Source organism: Pongo abelii, chromosome 1 (genome assembly GCF_028885655.2).
Source record: "Pongo abelii isolate AG06213 chromosome 1, NHGRI_mPonAbe1-v2.0_pri, whole genome shotgun sequence".
Lineage (NCBI taxonomy): Eukaryota > Metazoa > Chordata > Mammalia > Primates > Hominidae > Pongo > Pongo abelii.
The window spans coordinates 205,572,179-205,591,501 of record NC_071985.2 but is presented as its reverse complement, the minus strand read 5'-3'; the positions used below and the strand labels follow the sequence as shown (position 1 = coordinate 205,591,501).

The following is a 19,323-nucleotide window of genomic DNA, read 5'->3' as shown; positions in this document are numbered from 1 at the left end:
GTGGAATCCAAAACTCTGAACTCCCTTGTCTGAAGTTTTTTGTCCTCTTTATGTGGAATTGAGCATAAAATCCTCCCTTTTAAAATTACATTCCTTTACGCCTGTAATCCCAGCACTTTGGGAGGCTGAGGCAGGTGGATCACCTGATGTCAGGAGTTCGAGACCAGCCTGGCCTACATGGTGAAACTCCACCTCTACTAAAAATATAAAAAATTAGCGTGGTGGCAGGCACCTGTAATCCCAGCTACTTGGAAGGCTGAGGCAGGAGAATCGCTTGAACACGGGAGGTGGAGGTTGCAGTGGGCCAAGATCGCACCACTGCACTCCAGCCTGGGCAACAAGAGTAAGACTCCATCTCAAAAAAAAAAAAAAAAAAAAAATTACATTCCTAATATTATTACCTTAGGCTACTTATTCCTTTTCTTTCATTACATCTCTATCCTATGTTACATTACTTTGATCTTATGATATAACATCATGTTCTTAACGTTTTTAAATATTTTAAATTTAAACTCAAAATTTCTTTTTCAATGTACGGATTGGCACTTTAAGGACCTCCTAAAAATCCAAAAATAACATTCCTTTTTTTTTTTTTCTTTAGAGGAATAAAGAGCTTAGTTGAACAAAGAGCTACTTCTGAATCTGGTAGCCCTCAGAATCAGAAAAGATTCAGACTCAGAGAGCTCCCTGACATTCTTTTTATGCTATATATTAACTCCCTGTACAGGCTAGCAAAAAAACCCACAAAAACAAATTGATTTCTCTTTATAACCGAAAGTCCTTAATTTACAATGTACAGACTTTGATTTACTGGGTTTTTTTGTTTGTTTTTTTGATTTTTTGAGACAGGGTGATGTGCAGTGTCACAATCTCACCTAGGCTGGAGTACAGTGGCACAATCCTGGGTCACTGCCACCTCCGCCTCCTGGGTTAAAGCGATTCTCATGCCTCAGCCTCTGGAGTAGCTGGGACTACAGGTGTCCACCACCATGCCCGGCTAATTTTTGTATTTTTAGTAGAAACAGGGTTCGAGGCCAGGCTGGTCTCGAACTCCTGGTCTCAAGTGATCTGCCCGCCTTGGCCTCCCAAAGTGGGATTACAGGCTTAAGCCACAGTGCCTGGCCTGATTTACTGTTGATTAAATAGGTAATTTTTTTTTTTTTTTTTTTTTGAAACAGAGCAGTGACACAATCTCGGCTCACTGCAACCTCCACCTCCTGGGTTCAAGCAATTCTCCTGCCTCAGCCTCCCAAGTAGCTGGGACTACAGGCACATGCCACCACACTCGGCTAATTTTTTGTATTTTAGTAGAGACAGAGTCTCACCATGTTGCCCAGGCTGGCCTCAAACTCCTGAGCTCAAGTGATCTATCCACCTCGGCCTCCCAAACTGCTGGGATTACAGTCATGAGCCACCATGGCCGGCCAAAACAAGTAATTTTAACTGGGGCCGGGGGTCAAAGTGGGAAGGGGCGCCTAAGGCAGGAGGATCCCTTGAGCCCAGGAGTAATCTGGTAATCTGGTATGTTGACCAGCCTGGACAACACAGCAAGAGACCCTATCTATTTAAAAAAAAAAAAAAAGAGAGAAGAAGAAGAGAAAAAAAGAGGGTGGGGGGGAAAGGAGAGAGGGAGGGAAGAGGAGAAGGAAGGAAGGGAAAGAGGGGGTAGAAGAGGAAGAGAGGAGGGGGGAAACCCCCTTCCCCAAACACATATACACACAGTTATCATGAAATAGATTTCTAGCCAAAGATGGGTCCATACCCTAATACCCAGATCCTGTGAATGTTCCCTTATTTGGAAAAACAGTTTTTGCATATGTAATTAAGGATTTTGAGATGAGATTATACATAGGCCCTAAACGCCATCACAAATATCCTTATAAGAGAAAAGCAGACATTTAACACACATACAGAGAAGACGGCAATGTGAAAATGGAAGAAGAGACTGGAGGGTTATGGTCAAGGAATGTCAGCAGCCACCAGAAGCTGGGAGAGGCAAGGGATGATTGCCCCTAAAGCCTCTGGAGGAAGTTCAGCCCGGCCAACACCCTGATTTCAGACTTCTGGCCTCCAGAAATGAAAGAATAAATTTCTGTTGTTTTAAGCCTCAAAGTCTGTTTGGGGTAATTTGTTATGGCAGCCACAGGAAACTAATACAAATAGCAAAGTTTATGTTTTTTGTTTGCTTGGTTTTGCTATTACCTCTCTGTTTGGGCTTGTTGACCATCTCCCGACCACTGAATGAAACAGACAAACTGAAAACGAAAGTGGGAAATGAAGAAATGTAAGTAAGGGGCCCGGTGCGGTGGCTCACACCTGTAATCCCAGAACTTTGGGAGGCCAAAGCAGGTGGATCACCTGAGGTCAGGAATTCGAGACCAGCCTGACCAACATGGTGAAACCCTGTCTCTATTAAAAATACAAAAATTAGCCGGGCGTGGTGGTGGGCACCTGTAATTCCAGCTACTCAGGAGGCTGAGGCAGGAGAATCACTTGAACCCAGGAGGCAGAGGTTGCAGCGAGCCGAGATCATGCCACTGCACTCTAGCCTGGGCTACAGAGTGAGACTCCATCCCAAAAAAAAGGAAAGAAATGTAAATAAGATAAGAGAACACAACTGTACATACAGCTGAAAAAAATGCTTCCAGACATTAAAAATAATAAACATAAAACACTTAAAAACTTTCCAAATAATTGTCAAGTTTGCCTCTCTAATGAAAGTGTTACATAATTCCAAAGTTAGCATTCTCCTGCTGTCACTCTGGGATAAACCTTAAATTTATATAGTGGAAGAAATACCCAGGTAACAGTAACACTGACAGTCCCAGGTACTTCATGGATCTTGAGAAATCTTACAAGATCTTTCCAAAGCCTTAACAAACTCAACACTAGTATTTGCAAGACAGCACTTAAAGTCTACATACATTCACTATACTGTTTTTTGTTTGTTTTGAGATGGAGTCTCCCTCTATCACCCAGGCTGGAGTACAATGGCACACTCTTAGCTCACTGCAACCTCGGCCTCCCAGGTTCAAGCAATTCTCCTACTTCAGCCTCAGGAGTAGCCAGGATTACAGGCGCCTACCACCACGCCCAGCTAATTTTTGTATTTTTTAGTAGAGATGGGGTTTCACCATGTTGGCCAGGCTGGTCTCGAATTCCTGACCTCAAGTGATCTGCCTGCCTCAGCCTCCCAAAGTGTTGGGATTACAGGCGTGAGTCACTACGCCTGGCCTCACTATACTGTTTGATGTGTTCTGCTTAGGGAAAAAAATTACTGCTAGAGTCAAACCTGAAATATATAAAAGTCCTCCTTTCCAATTTATCTTAAATAACAATCTTAGGTAAACTATGCCTCAAGATTGAAGCTCATATTTTTCTGTTTTGATTGAAGTTCCTATTTTGCATTTCTCTCATGTAGTAGTTATACAGTAATATGCTCCTCCATAAATCATTTACTATTTAATTTTTAACTTTGTAACACTGTGCTTAGCACTGTATCAAGAACGTTGATAAACACATCATAAGATGGTACTAAATTATCAGAAATTTTTTTCATTGGAAAAACGTGACTTTTCTAACTCAACAATTACTTTTTTGCATGTATTTTTCTTTGGGATTTCTTTTTTGTGTGTCTTGAATAGAGCCCTGAAATTCTTTCTAAACATATTCATAGAATATTTCAAGCTGGAAGAAAAACACTGAAATAGAATCCAGGATAAAATATGCCAGGTATTAAAGACACATTCTGAAAGAAATCATAATTACTTTTGGCTGCTGCATCAAAAGTTCATGTCAGTGTTGAATATGCCATTTAACTACCCTTTACAAAAATGTACAGATCAAACAGAATGAAACTATAAAGGCTCAGCTAATTTAACCAAGTAAAGTTGTTAATTCCAACTTCAAGCAACAAAGTAAATAAGGGTAAAATTTAGGAACTTAATCATTTCTTGATAAAGACTCTTAATTGAAACAATTTCCCCAGGGGCACTCTGTACTATTCTCTGCTTAGCCTAAATGAAAGGATCTAATCTACAAAGGCCAATAGTCCCAAACTTTTGGAATCTCCTCTGAATGCAACTCAAAATTATGACACACAAATTGAATTCATTCCCCAAAATAAAATTGTGTGACATATAAAGCATTTTGGGACAGATAGGAACTGAAAAAATAGTCTTGCAAAAAACAGAACCAAAACTAGTAGCAGTATCTTATAAACCAATAACATGTTAGTTACAGCCAGAAATAAAAATTAAACTATATAAATGCAAAGTGGTATCCTGAATTGGATCCTTGAGTAGAAAAAAGATATTAGTAGAAAGAGTAGTAAAATCTGAATAAAGTCTGAAATCTAGTAAACAGTAATGAGCTGCATTCAGAGGAGATTCCAAAAGTTTGGGACTGTTGGCCTCTGTAGATTTAGATCCTTTCATTTAGGCTAAGCAGAGACTAGTACAGAGAGCCCCTGGGGAGAGGGGTGGAATATATATGTATATGTGATACCAGCACACACTTACTAGAATGTCTAAAATAAAAATAAAAAAAACTGGCCAAATGCTGGCAAGGATGTGGAACAACAAGAACTCTGTACGACTAGAACAATGTACAATTAGAAATTGCACACTGCTGGTGGGAATACAAAATGGTACAGTACAGTCAATCATGGAAAACAGTTTGGCAGTTCCTTATAAAGGTAAACATACACTTACTATACAATCCTGCAATCCCATTCCGAGGTATCTACCTAAGTGAAAAGAAGACTTATGTTCACATAAAAACCTGTATGTAAATGTGTACAGTAGCTTGTTCATATATATGCCAAAGACTGGAAACAACTCAAATGCCCTTCAAACTGGCACATGAATAAACAAACTGCAGTATACCCATACAATGGAATACTGTACAGTAAATCACAGAACAATCTGGATGAAACTCAAATGCATTATGCTAAGTGGACAAAGCCAGACTCAAAAGCCTACATATTGTATAATTCCATTTATATCACATAACTACAAGGACAGAAAACAGATCAGTGGTTGCCAGTGTTGGGGATAGGAAAAAAGGTTGACTATAAAGAGGCACAAGGGATCCTTTTTGGGATTGATGAAACTATTCTCTCTCTCTTTCTCTCTCTCTCTCTCTCTCTCTCTCTATATATATATATATATATTTTTTTTTTTTTTTTGAGACAGAGTTTCACTCTGTTGCCCAGGCTGGAGTGCAGTGGCGTGATCTCGGCTCACTGCAAGCTCCACCTCCCAGGTTTATGCAATTCTCCTGCCTCACCCTCCCAAGTAGCTGGGACTACAGGCACGCGCTACCACACACAGCTAATTTTTTTTTTTTTGAGATGATGTCTTCCTCTGTCACCCAAGCAGGAGTGTGCAGTGGCGCGATCTTGGCTCACTGCAACCATCACCTCCTGGAATCAAGCAATCTTCCCACCTCAGCCTCCCTACCAGCTGGGATTACAGGCATGTGCCACCATGCCTGGCTAATTTTTTTGTATTTTTAGTAGAGACAGCGTTTCACCGTGTTGCCCAGGCTGGTCTTGAACTCCTGACCTCAAGTAATCCAACTGTCTTGCTCTCCCAAAGTGCTGGGATTACGGTGTGAGCCATTGCACCCAGCCCAATTTTTGTATTTTTAGTAGAAATGGGGTTTTACCACGTTGGCCAGGCTGGGCTTGAACTCCTGACCTCAGGTGATCCACCCACCTTGGCCTCCCAGAGTGCTAGGATTACCGATGTGAGCCACTGCACCTGGCCCTCTGTATCTTGATGTGGTTTTACAAAATTGTATGCATCTGTAAAACTTACAGAACTGTACATTTAAAAGAATTAAATGTATGTAAATTATACCTCAAAAGTTATAATAGGATCTACTTAGATTTTTAGACAAAATCACATATGAAGCTGCATAAAATTCTATGACTGTAATACAAACAAATGAAATTATAAACACAGACCACAGTTTTTTATGAGTACAGAGATCTGAAATGTTGGCTAACAAAATCATAAACATAGTTGGAACAATAAACAGTTTATTTATGAGTAACGAGATCTGAAACACTGGCAGATAAAACTATAAAAACAGTTGGATCAATAGTTTATTTATGAGTACAGAGATTTGAAATGTAGGCTCTATTACCTGTTACCATCATAACAGAAGAATTTTTCCATTGCATAGATGACTTAAGGTCAAATTGTATAAATTCTTATTTTTATTCTAAATGTGACTACCTTCAGATACCCTTTCCTTATTTTAATTGAAATGGTGGAAGAATTCTACCCTATCTTAAACACTAGAGGTAGAACTATACAACGTACAATTATTCAGAAGCAATTATACCTAAAATAGAAGTTAGTACTCATTTAAAAGAGATCTTAGACTTTCAATCTCCAGAACTGTGAGAAAATACATGTTATTTTAGCCACCCACTCTATGGTATTCTGTTAGGGCAAACCAAGTGGACTAATATAATATAGTTCACATAACCTTACTTTAGTTATTTAGACATGGTTTTCTTTAGTTCTTTGAACTTTTTTTTTTTTTTTAAGAAATGAGGTCTTGCTCTGTCACCCAGGCTGGAGTGCAGTGGCAATTGTCCCTCCTCAGTAAGTGCAAGCCACCATACCAGGCCCTTTGAACATATTTTAAATGGCTGATTTAAAGTCTTTGCCTAATATTAAAGTCCAACATTTGGGCTTCCTCAGGGTGCACTTTCTATTTTACTGCTTTCTCTCCTATGTGTGGACCATACTTAAGTGGTTTTTTGCATGCTTTGTAATAACAGTCTCTTGAAAACTAAACATTTTAAATAATGTAATGTGACATCTCAGAAAATCAGATTCTTCCCCTACCAGGTATTTGTTGTTATTACAGTTTACTGTTGTTACTGTTTATTTTGTTTCTTTTAGTGACTTTCCTAATTATCTAAAATATTAATTATCTATCCTATTTGGTCACTAAAGAAAGTCTCTGCTGTTCATTTGTGATCAGCTAATGACTGGGCAGAGACTTCCTTAAATGCTTAAAACCAGTATAAGTCTCAGTGTGTATTGACAGGCTAACTACATGTGTTAGGGCATACCTTTCACATTCAGCCAAGCAGTTTACAACCCTTCCTTAGCCTTTACTTCTTGCTTGCACAAAGCCTAGAGATTAATCAGAAACGACAGCTTAGGACCTTCTTGGTTCTTTCCTAAGCATGCAGCACACAACCCTACACATGCACATAGCCTTCTAGATTCCCAGAAATATACCAGAGCTTCTTAAATTTCCTTATGAACATCTCATTTCCCAGCTTTTCCTTTTAAGCTTCTTGGTTAGCCTATTATTCGATCTAACTATTCACTGTCACTCAAGATGGTGAGCACTCAAGTTGTTCAACAATTGCCTTTAACTGTTTTCAATAAACACTCCAGGGGGTAAAGGTTGTTTGTACTAAGTGAGCTTCAAGTCAGGTCAAATACAGATGGTCTTGTGAATGAGGTTTTTCAAGGAAATACTAGCTAGGTAAAATAATGACAACTTTGGGAATGGAGCTTTGAAGAACTCTAAACTCGATCTATCCCTTCCAGTGGCTGGTTTTCAACATGATTGGAGGCTGTTGGTTTTCAAGGCTACTGAGGAGCTAGAGGGAAAAGCGCAAATTAAAATGCCACAAAGTTTGCTGTTTTTGCCAAGGTTCAGCCATTTCTCTTGAATAAATGCTCACAGATTGCTGCAATTGATAAATATTCCAGGTACCCTTCAGTTCTTCATATTTGTTTACCTGGAGTCTGCTACCTTTCTGAAACTTCTACATATACTTTTTGCTGTGATTTCTTCTCCTATTTTTTCCATCAATTTGGTCTCACTGTTTCCTATCTTTCAGAAATCCATTAAAGTCTCATCAGCTGAAAGCCACCTTTCTTCATTTAACACCTTTAAAAAAATATCTAACATACTTACTAACATAGCCACTCAGAATCCTTTGTACTCAGAGCCCTGCTAAAGTAGACACAAATATCCAGCAGACCTACACTCAGCTAACCTCTCTTAAGGCTCCCTTTAGTGTGATCCTAAGAGAGCATTTCAGCTCTCATAACTTAGGCAACAGCACAAATCACATTTCTGTAACCAGAAAAACTGCAACCACCTACACCTCCCTGATAGGACTTTCTGTAGACAGATAAAAACCATCACCATACTGGTCAATACCTTCCATAAATAAATAGTGCAGCCAACTGACTGCAGTAAATTTGGTGAATTCTTCTGGCTACTTTGTTCTGGAGGCATGACTAACATATCACAGTATTATCAGCTGTAGCACTATTTATAGTAACTTTACACTTAACAAAACACTGTCAGAACTTACTGAGAAAGTTGCTTTTTAAAATATATACATATATTTAGGCTCTACCAAATTCTTAATAGAAAAAAATACTAGTTTACCAGAAATAGACTCTCAGCCAGGCGTGGTGGCTCACACTTGTAATCCCAGCACTTTGGTAGGCCGAGGTGGGTGGATTACTTGAGGTCAGGAGTTCAAGACCAGCCTGGCCCACACGGTAAAACTCTGTCTCTACTAAAAATACAAAAATTAGCCGGGCATGGTGGCACATGCCTGTAGTCCCTGGTGGAGGTTTCAGTGAGCTGAGATCACACCACTACACTCCAGCCTGGGTGACAGAGCAAGACTCTGCCTAAAAAAAAAAAGAAAGAAAGAAAAGAAAAGAAATAGTCTCTCTAAGAAGAATTGCTTTTATAATTTCTTTTTTTTTTTTTTGAGACACAGTTTCGCTCTTGTTGCCCAGGCTGGAGTGCAATGGCGCAATCTCAGCTCACCTCAACCTCCGCCTCCAGGGTTTAAGCAATTATCCTGCCTCAGCCTCCTGAGTAGCTGGGATTACAGGCATGCGCCACCACGCCTGGCTAATTTTGTATATTTTTAGTAGAGATGGGGTTCTCCATGTTGGTCAGGCTGGTCTCGAACTTCCAACCTCAGGTGATCCACCCACCTCAGCCTCCCAAAATGCTGGGATTACAGGTGCGAGCCACCGCGCCCGGCCTGTTTTTATAATTTCTAATATTACTTCTTAACAAAAATCATCCTTTCAAATTGTTTACAAAACAATCTTTTTTTTTTTTTTTTTTTTTTTGAGACAGAGTCTTATTCTGTCACCCAGGCTGGAGTACAGTGGCGCAATCTTGGCTCACTACAACCTCCGCCTCCTGGGTTCAAGCAATTCTCCTGCCTCAGCCTCCCGAGTAGCTGGGATTACAGGTGTGCACGACCATACCCAGCTAATGTTTTTGTATTTTCAGTAGAGACGGGGTTTCACCAGGTTGGCCAGGCTGGTCTCAGACTCCTGGCCTCAGGTGATCCACCCACCTCGGCTTCCCAAAGTGCTGGTATTACAGGCATGAGCCACTGCACTTCCCCCACAAGCTCCTAATAAAACAGGAAGATGTGTTCCACAGGAAAAATTTCAAAACCATAGTAAAAAGTATTAAGAAGGAGGAGGTTAACCTGAATTAGCTATGTCAAAGTGAGCTTAATAACAGTACAATAGTTCTACTATATTTCTTCCAACACTCCTTGGATCTCTCTCCAGTTTTAGTAACTTGTCAGCATAAGAATTTCTCTGTTTGTAGTGGGTGTTAACATGTGACATGAAAAAAAAAAACAAGAAATCAAAAAGAATAAGAATAAAAGAAATTTAAAAAAAAATTTGTTTGAAGATCCAGACTCAAAGACTCTAAAACTTTATCTTTATCCATATTCTTTAATCTGTGCAGTTAACATTTCTGAGAATCACAACATGAATATTCTATAAATGTGCTGCTTCCAGTTATATAGACAAAGTTGTACCCTATGTCATCAATTCTCTAACATTCTGTATACCTATATATCTCATCATCTATACATCAGTCCTATATATCAGCTTGTCAGTGTTTGGATAACACTGACTATACACTATACTAACAGAACTAAGTCTTTTGAAATCTATGTCTTTAGCTGTCAGAAGAACTGTAAAATCTAGGTTCAGTTTTTTTATGAATGTTTTACTTCTCCAAATTTATTTACCCCTTCAAAACTCCATCAGACAGGATAATATAAGTGTTTGTTAAAGAAAAATAAAATAAATAAATATCTTACACCAAAGATAAAAAGGAAAGAAATCTGGTCTTGAGTGAAAGTCAATTCACTAACTAGCTCCGCTTAGTTTTCCCAAATAGCAAACCATTAAAACTATTAAGATTACGGCCCAAATAACAAGTGGTTCCTAAGAGAGATTTAAAAAGTTGGGCCTGTAGCCTTGATAACCTTTAGCTTTAAATCCAACACACTACACAAGAACTTTCCCTACAGGTCCTCAAGACAAGATATTTTCAAGCTCCTGAACAATATAACATTAAATGTCAATCATGTCCTCTTACTCAGCAAATATATAGAACTCATCATAGTCACAAACACTCTCAGGAGCTCCAACTGTGAGTTGATACTATTAACAGCAAACATTTACGGAATGCTTCTTATAGGTCAGGTACCGTTCTAAGTACTTTTAATATATTAACTATTTTTTTCTTCTTCTTTTTTTTAATTGAGACAGAGTCTCGCTCTGTTACCTAGGCTGAAGCGCAGTGGCATGATCTCAGCTCACTGCAACCTCCACCTCCCAGGTTTAAGCAATTTTCATGCCTCAGCCTCCCGAGTAGCTGGGATTACAGGCATGTGCCACCATGCCCAGCTAATACATTAATTATTTTAATCTTTCAATAAGTCTATAAAATAGAAGCTATTTGTTATTATCACCATTTTACAGATGAGAAAACTAAGGCACAGGCCAGGTGCGGTGGCTCATGCCTGTAATCCCAGCACTTTGGGAGGCAGAGGCGGGCGCATCACGAGGTCAGGAGATCGAGACCATCCTGCCTAACACAGTGAAACCCCATCTCTACTAAAAATACAAAAAATTAGCCGGGCGTGGTGGTGGGCACCTGTAGTCCCAGCTAGTCGGGAGGCTGAGGCAGGAGAATGGCCTGAACCCGGGAGGCAGAGCTTGCAGTGAGCCGAGATTGTGCCACTGCACTCCAGCCTGGGCGACAGAGACTCCATCCCAAAAAAGAAAAAAAAAAAAAAAGAAAGAAAGAAAGAAAACTAAGGCACAGAGAGTAACTTGCCCAATGCTATACACATAGTAAGTCACCAACCTGGTATTCAAGCCCGGGCAGGCTAGCTTCAAAGCCTGAGTTCTCAAACCACAGCTATGTGTCTCATAATGGAACAATGCAGACAGAACTGGTGATATTTAAAAGCTGACTGAGCTTAAAATGTATGATATGCCATACTATAGTCATCAACAGCCAGAATTCTTAAGCCAAGTAATAAGAACATACGAGAAGATGGCAAGTCGTCTTCTTTATCCTTTACCATTCTCATTTTTTCCTCAGGCCTCCCAAGTATGAGTATGAGTTAACACAAGTGAAGTGCTTTAAATAGTGCCTGGCACATAGTAAGTGCTCACTAAGTGTTAAGAGAGGGTAGTGGTATAAAAATAGTAGAGTATGTCTGCTGACCCTGTTTCACTCTACCAGCTAGGATAGGCAAGGAACTGTCGATATTTCTATGTCCTTTCCCCCTTTGTGATTACAGGAAATGAATTGGGACAATACATAAATGTAATCCACTGTCCCAAACCCTAATGACTCTTCAATCATGTTATTTTACCTGACCATATACACATGAGCAAACTGCTTCATTCCTCAGTCCTCTTTTTTTGGTTTACAAAGACTGGACTGGGGCCAGAAGAGAGCAGAATAAAGCAGCTTTGTAACCTTTTGACTAGTTGCCAAGAACAGAAGCAAAGTTTGTGAAAACCAACTGAAAGGACCTAAACTTTTGACTGTTAGATGCAAACTAGCAAAGGATTCTAATGATAGAATCAATTAGATTCTATCTAATGATAAATACAACCGAGCATTTTCAACCGCATGATTCCAAAATAAGTTTTTAAAATAATGTGCCTAGAAATGGTAAAGAACAGAGATGACAGTAATGGTAATCAGGGCAACAGGACCTCCCTCTCTCAATGATTGTTCTGCAGCTATTTAGGTTAAAAGTTTTACAGAATCCATCCAGGTACTTTGCAGAGAAAAAAACTAGCAAACCTAAACATTTTCTTTTCTTTTTTTTTTTGGTAGAGACAGGGTCTCGCTATGTTGCCCAGGCTAGTCTTGAACTCCTGGGCTTAAGTGATCCTCCTACCTCAGCCTCCCAAAGTGCTGGGATTACAGGCATGAGCCACCACACCTGGCCCCAAACCTAAACATTTTCCATTAAAAAAAGACAATATTAGGGGAAAAATCTAGCAGTCACTAAAATTTTGCAAACTGCGGGTACATTGCATTAACTACGGAAACTAAAGAAAAAATTCAATTTCACCTAAAAGCTAATCATTCTGATGTATTCCCATAGTAACGGCGCTGATATCAACTTAGTGAATGGAAACCAGCAGTTTGTTTTAAATTAAAAACAATAAAACAAAATAGAGGCCAGGCACAGTGGCTTACACCTATAATTCCAGCACTTTGGGAGGCTAAGGCAAGAGGATCACTTGAGCCCAGGAGTTCAAGACCAGCCTGGGCAATACAGTGAAACCCCGTCTATAAAAAACAAAACAAACAAACAAAAAATTAGTGAGGCATGGTGGCAAACACCTGTAGTCTCAGCTGCTTGGGAGGCTGAGGCGGGAGGATCGCCTGAGCCCAGGAGGTTGAGGCTGCAGTGAGCCGTGATAGTGTCACTACACTTCAGCCCAGGTGATACAGGGTGAGATCCTGTCTCAAAAAACAAACAAACAAAATAGAATAGAAAATATTAATATTACAATGCATCACCAGTAGTAAAGATACTGTTTCAAGAAACTTCTGTTTCAATTTCAAATATTAATATATACATATATGTGTCTGAGTACTGGATAGCAATGTAAAATGTATTTTATAGTGGGTCATGATCAGAAAAGTTTGAAAGCCACTTTACCAGAAAAAAAAAAATGGCCAGTCAAAAAGGGAAGAAAATAACCACTTCATACTACATAGGAAACAACATTCAGAGTTTGATGGTTCTCTTTTTTGTTTGTTTGTTTTGAGATGGAGTTTCGCTCTTGTTGCCCAGGCTGGAGTGCAATGGCGCGGTCTCGGCTCACTGCAACCTCCGCCTCCTGGGTTCAAGTGATTCTCCTGCCTCAGCCTCCCAAGTAGCTGGGATTATAGGCGCCTGCCACCACACCTGGCTAATTTTGTATTTTTTTTAGTAGAGACGGGGTTTCACCATGTTGGCCAGGCTGGTCTTGAACTCCTGCCTCTCAGGTGATCCTCCCACCTTGGCCTCCCAAAGTGCTGGGATTACAGGCATAAGCCACCACGCCCAGCCAATGGTTCTCTAAATTGTAGTTTTATATAAGCAAGCCTCTGAAAGAGAACAAAAAAGATAAAGGAAACCACTGAGTTACTTCCAAAGATTTTTTTTTTTGCACAGAATGTGAGATACCTACAGTAAATAAATATATACTAACAGAAAATACATAGAAATGAAAGCAAAAATTTTCAGTTTATCTAGCTATTAAATGCCCCACTAAATATGAGAGATGGCCTATTTGCGAAGCTCTAGTTCTCACTCTCAAGAATATTATTCATTAGTGTTGCTTAACTACTGCTTCCTAACCTATAGCAGAGGAACACCTAGTGAAAAGGAAAAGCAGATTTCAAAAATTATTCTTTAAATTATCACAGATGTTTCCTAAATTTGACATTTTTAAATTTAAAAGAGAAAAATTCAGTGATGTAATAAAACACTGATTTTTATAAGATATTTAGATACTATTTTTTATCCTATAATGTTCTCTAAAGTCTGAAATATTCCCCCAAAATTCATACATGGATTTTGGAATATAAAAGAATATATTGGATTATATAAAAGAACATATTGGATTATTCTTTTGGTAAAGAGAGTGAGATTATCATATTCATATCATCAATCTACTAGGAAAAAATTAACATCACTGTGCTAAATTAAATGTTCCTCTTATTTTGAAAAGGGGGAAGGGCACAACAGGTAAAGTTGACCTAAATCGTTTTCAGTCTCTATGGAAACTAAAGAAAAAATTCAATTTCACCTAAAAGCTAATCATTCTAATGTATTCCCGTAGTAACGGCGCTGATAGCAACTACCTACCAATTTTCCTAAATTCAGTAATTGCTACAATATTAAATTTCAGGTGAAAGAAAACTATTGAAATTTTTAAATACACTGATAATCAGACCCACATATAAAAGGGAATTGCTTTGAATCAAAAATTAAATGTTTAACTAAAAGTAAAGAACATTCTAAATATCAACAAGTATTATCATCATAGCAAAGCTTACTCTGTTCAACTCCATAACAATACTTTTCCCACCAAGTGGAAAAAGAAGGACAAAAGCTACTATAAAAAACAGTATACTTAACGTCTCAATTAATAAGAATTAACATGAGAATTAAAATTAGTATTCCTAATCAAATGTTACTTCTTACCAGAAATATTTATACTTTTTCTGTAAACCAGATTCTGTGATTCTCGACTGCTTTCAAAATATTCAGAAAAATAATATCATTATCTGAGTACAAGACTCCTGCATTAAGGTGCACTTCAACTTATATAAAATAATCTCCTTCCCCCAGATATTTGATTAAATTTTTTTATTTGGGCTTAATAAAGGCACAAAAGAACCATCTTAATATGATCAATAATATTCTAGATGACTATTATTTGCATCTTCTCATTTAGAAAGTAATTTGTTTGTGAAAGTTCCCCTCATCTTTTCTAAAGTAAAAATAAAATCACTAATTTAAATATACTACTCTAAACATGATAGCCCTAAAGAGATGAATGTACTCTAAACATGATAGTCCTGAAGAGTTGAATGTACTTAATTTCACACAAATTTCCAAATTTGGAAATGAGACCAGTGGTGAATCAGATGTTTCAGTTTTAGTCTTCTGTTTTATATTTCAAGTTGTTAAATTCATATGGGAATGGTAAGATTTAAGTATTTTAAGACTATTACATAGGTTTGTTTAATACTCTGAAGATAAAAGAAAAAAATTAACTTCGAGGGGCCATTTTATAAAAAATAGTGACTTATCTCCAAGTAACTCCAAAGTAATTAACTTCCATAAGATAATTTTTCTAACGGGGGAGGAATTTGATCCCGTATTGCTTTCTTAATATATGGTTTTGCCATCTGAGAAACATCGATAGTAAAAGGTTTGCAATTTGCCTTAAGCCAGCATTAGTAAAAAGGCCAAGTAAAACCCTCCCTTAAGGTTCCTAACCAAAAGCAGTATTCTTTTGTGTTTCAGACAAACTAGATTTTTAACCTCAATCTATAAAGAAAGAAATCACTAAAGTAGTAGACCCTTGTACAAAAAAGATTAACTCAGGAGCCAAAAAGACTAAGTTCAAATCCAGCTCTTTGATAACTAGTTGTGTTACTTTGGGCAAGTTACATAACTTCTGTACCTCGGTTTCCTTATATGTAAAATGGAGATAGTAAGAAGAGTACCCTTGGCTGGGCACGGTGGCTCACACCTGTAATCTCAGCACTTTGGGAGGCTGAGGCAGGCAGATCACGAGGTGAGGAGTTTGAGACCAGCCTGACCAACATGGTGAAACCCCGTCTCTACTAAAAATACAAAAATTAGCCGGGCATGGTGGCACATGCCTGTAATCCCAGCTACTCAGGAGGCTGAGGCAGGAGAATCACTTGAGCCTGGGAGGCGGAGGTTGCAGTGACCAGAGATTGTGCCACTGCAATCTAGCCTGGGCGACAGGGCAAGACTCTGTCTCAAAAAAAAAAAAAAAAAAAAAAAAAAGAATAGTACCCTTATTTCATAGGGTTGTAAAGATTAAAGAGTTAATACATGTAAACTACTTAGAATAGTTCCTGGTACATAGTAAGTGCTATGTAAAGTTCACTTTTATTTTTACTGTTTTACCACTACAGAGTTTCATGGTTCAGTTGTGAAAAAGTTTCCCAAGTGAAAATTATTTGATTGTATCTATAACGAAAGAACATGATTTTATGTTAAGTTTATTTAATTCTAATTATGTTAAGTCTTACGTTTAATTCAGAAATGTACAAATAAGATCAAATTCAGAATTTAAGTGTACATATCAGCCTGGTACAATATTACCTAGCCACATAAATAGCCTAAATATGTATTACTGTAAGTGTACACAGTAGGTGCCTAAGCAATATTTGCTGAAATAAATGTCTTACAAAGAGTATTGCTAATTATTTTCTAGGGAAGAAAATGAAAACCATCTAACTGCTACAAACATTAACCAAGCTAATAAGTTAAAGTGCATCCAACACAATCTGTGGTAAGATCTTCATGATATTAAGCACTGACTGACTGCCTTGGGCTGATCTGTTAACTTATTTACAGTAAGTTGGCACTATTTAAACTACACATTCCTTTTCTGATTCAAAATACTATTGCATACTTAAATGGGAAAACAGCAAAGACATATTTTAGGAAGCCCATATTTTAAATGGCTGTTTTTAAATATACTATAAATAACAGAGAAAATGCCTAAATTACTTCTACATTTAATAATTAGCTACCCTGGAACTTAGGTTGATGGAACTAAATAAAAATATCAAGGATGATATGTTCCATTATTTGCTATGTTATCTGACAGTAAAAGATACCAGTATCAACAGGGTAGTTTAGAGCTTAAGCCATACACTTTGTAAAGGAATATGTACTTGTATTTTTAAGTTAATTAGAAAACAGAAAGTCCACCTATTTTCCACCTTACTATCTATATAACAATTCAACCTTTTGGTATAAACCAATTAGATGAACATCTGGGAAGCATTGACTATTCCTAATATATACATATATATATTTTTCAGTTTTTTTTTTTTTTTGAGACGAGTCTCGCTCTGTTGCCTAGGGTGGAGTGCAGTAGCACGATCTCAGCTCACTGCAACCTCCGCCTCCCTGGTTCAAGCAATTCTCCTGCCTCAGTCTCCCGAGTAGCTGGGACTACAGGCGTACGCCGCCATGCCCAGCTAATTTTTTGTATTTTAGTAGAGATGGGGTTTCACCGTGTTGCCCAGGCTGTTCTCCAACTCCTGAACTCAGGCAATATTCCTGCCTCGGCCTCCCAAAGTGCTGACTATTCCTAATATTTTAAAATACACATTTCTATTTTGAACTATTCTTCCTCCATTTAAATCATACATGAGCTAAAGTATCATGTTGTTACATGCAGAACAGAAATATCTTTTGGACAAACTGCTACCTAAAAAGAAGTTCCATGAGCCTTTTATTTATAATCAAAACAAAATAAATGAAGTCATGAAACAGCTTAGGCAGAGCACAGAAACCATAACGCTACAAGGCAGAAGTGACAAGGACTTGTTGGAGGTATACTTTGTTTCTTAAATATTCAAAACTACGTCAGCCGCCTGTGGGTGGTGGCTCACACCTTAATCCCAGCACTTTGAGAGGCCGAGGCAGGGAGATTGCTTGAGTCCAGGAGTTTGAGATCAGCCTGGGCAACATGGTGAAACCCTGCCTCTCCAAAAAAATTTAAAAATTAGCCAGGCATGGTAGCATGAACCTGTAGTCCCAGCTATTCTGGAGGCTGTGGGAGGATGGCTTCAGCCCAGGAGGTCGGGGCTGCAGTGAGCCGAGATCGTGCCACTGCACTATAGCCTGGCCAACAGGGCAAGGTTTTGTTTTTTGTCTCAAAAAACAAACAAACAAAAAACTACATCTCCTTAAACATAGGATTCAAGGACCAAAAAACAAACAACCAAACAAAAAAATGTAAGACAAAGTATATTAGCAAATAAAATGACAAAAAAGAACCAAAAATAATCAAACCAAACCAAAATAAGAAAACTTGGTAAGCATAAAACTAATATGCAGAAACATATTTTAAATTGAGCCCTTAGAACTACCAACTAAAGTAGAAATTTTTATAGAAAATCAACAGTAATTTTTTTTCCTGAGCTTTAAAAACAAACACACATTAAGCCGTCTCTGGGTTTTTTTGTTTCTTTGTTGGTTTGGTTTGGTTTGGCAGCTAGGTGGAGGGGCAGGCTTGAAGATCAGCAGCATGAACACAACTGCTCCAATGACAACACAGGATGCTCATTTCAGTTAATGGCTTCAATGCAGAATATACAGGCCAAAGTCATTTTAGAAGAACAAAAGAGAAAGACTCCTAAAACTTTTCAACTTCTACTTCTGCACAAAACAGTTTCTTTCTCTAGTCCCTCTTTGAAGGCAAAATGACTTCGGCTTTGGATTTTAAAATCCGTGTCACAGATTTCTTATCCTAATAGTCTCATTCATACATGACATATACTGAAATGACCCACTAAATACTATATTGTGCTTTCCAGCCTATGGCTTCAATGGTATTAACACCCGCTACTCTGAGAGCATGTACAGGACTTCTTGACTTAAAAAAAAATGACCTTGGAAATTAACTGTTTAAGTTGTAATTTCTTTTTTTTTTTTTTAAGAGAGTCTCACTCTGTTGCCCTGTGGAGCGCAGTGATGTGATCACAGCTCACTGTAACCTCAAAATCTTGGGCTCAAGCAATCCTCCAACCTCAACCTCCTGAGTAGTTGGGACTACAGGCGCACACCACTACACCAGGCTAATTTTGTCTATGTTGCCCAGGCTGGTCTCGAACTCCTGGCCAATCCTCTGGCCTTGGCCTTCCAAAGTGCTGGGGATTATAGGTGTGAACCACCATGCCAGACCTAAACCCTAATTTCTTTATGTTTTGTAAATAAGAGTGCCACTTCTTACCAGTGACAATGGTATATAATCTTTAAAACTAGATTTTATTATTTTCTATTGTTTTGAAGACAGAGTGATTTCCCATCATTTTTGGGGTTTAATGTTCTTATATTAATCTGCATTAATTAAGCTGGCATTCCCATGGCTTAAATGAAGCCCACAAACCTGAAGGTAAGGAAGCAGCTGGAGTAAGCCATACACATTGGGGTTTGTTTTGAAGGATGGAAAATAGTAAGGCCAGGTTGGACAGAAGCTAGAGCTAGGTAGTGGGGAGGAGGTACACATAAGAAACTTTCAAAGAGGCTTCGCTTAGCAGTTAGATAAGTCCTGAAAGCCAATCAGAAGGGTCCTTCTCTGTGGCTTCTAGGACTAACATGGCCAAGCTCCAAAGTCCTTTGCTAAAAACAGCTGAAGAGAGCCCAATTTTGGAATAAGCCAAGGACTATACACACTTATA

The 19,323-nt window shown here is 38.4% G+C and overlaps 1 protein-coding gene across 4 annotated transcripts in view; it reads right to left on the bottom strand.

The window, feature by feature from the left end:
• Positions 1 to 19,323, bottom strand: part of EYA3 (EYA transcriptional coactivator and phosphatase 3) — a 205,789-nt gene that overhangs the window by 97,605 nt on the left and 88,861 nt on the right. The window contains exon 1 of one of the 4 annotated variants that reach the window (XM_063713955.1): positions 13,325 to 13,505. The exons of the other annotated variants lie outside the window; for them this stretch is intronic. The gene's annotated coding sequence lies outside the window, so the exon portion shown is untranslated. Of the gene's footprint in view, positions 1 to 13,324; positions 13,506 to 19,323 lie in introns of those variants that run through there. 4 annotated transcript variants of the gene reach the window in all.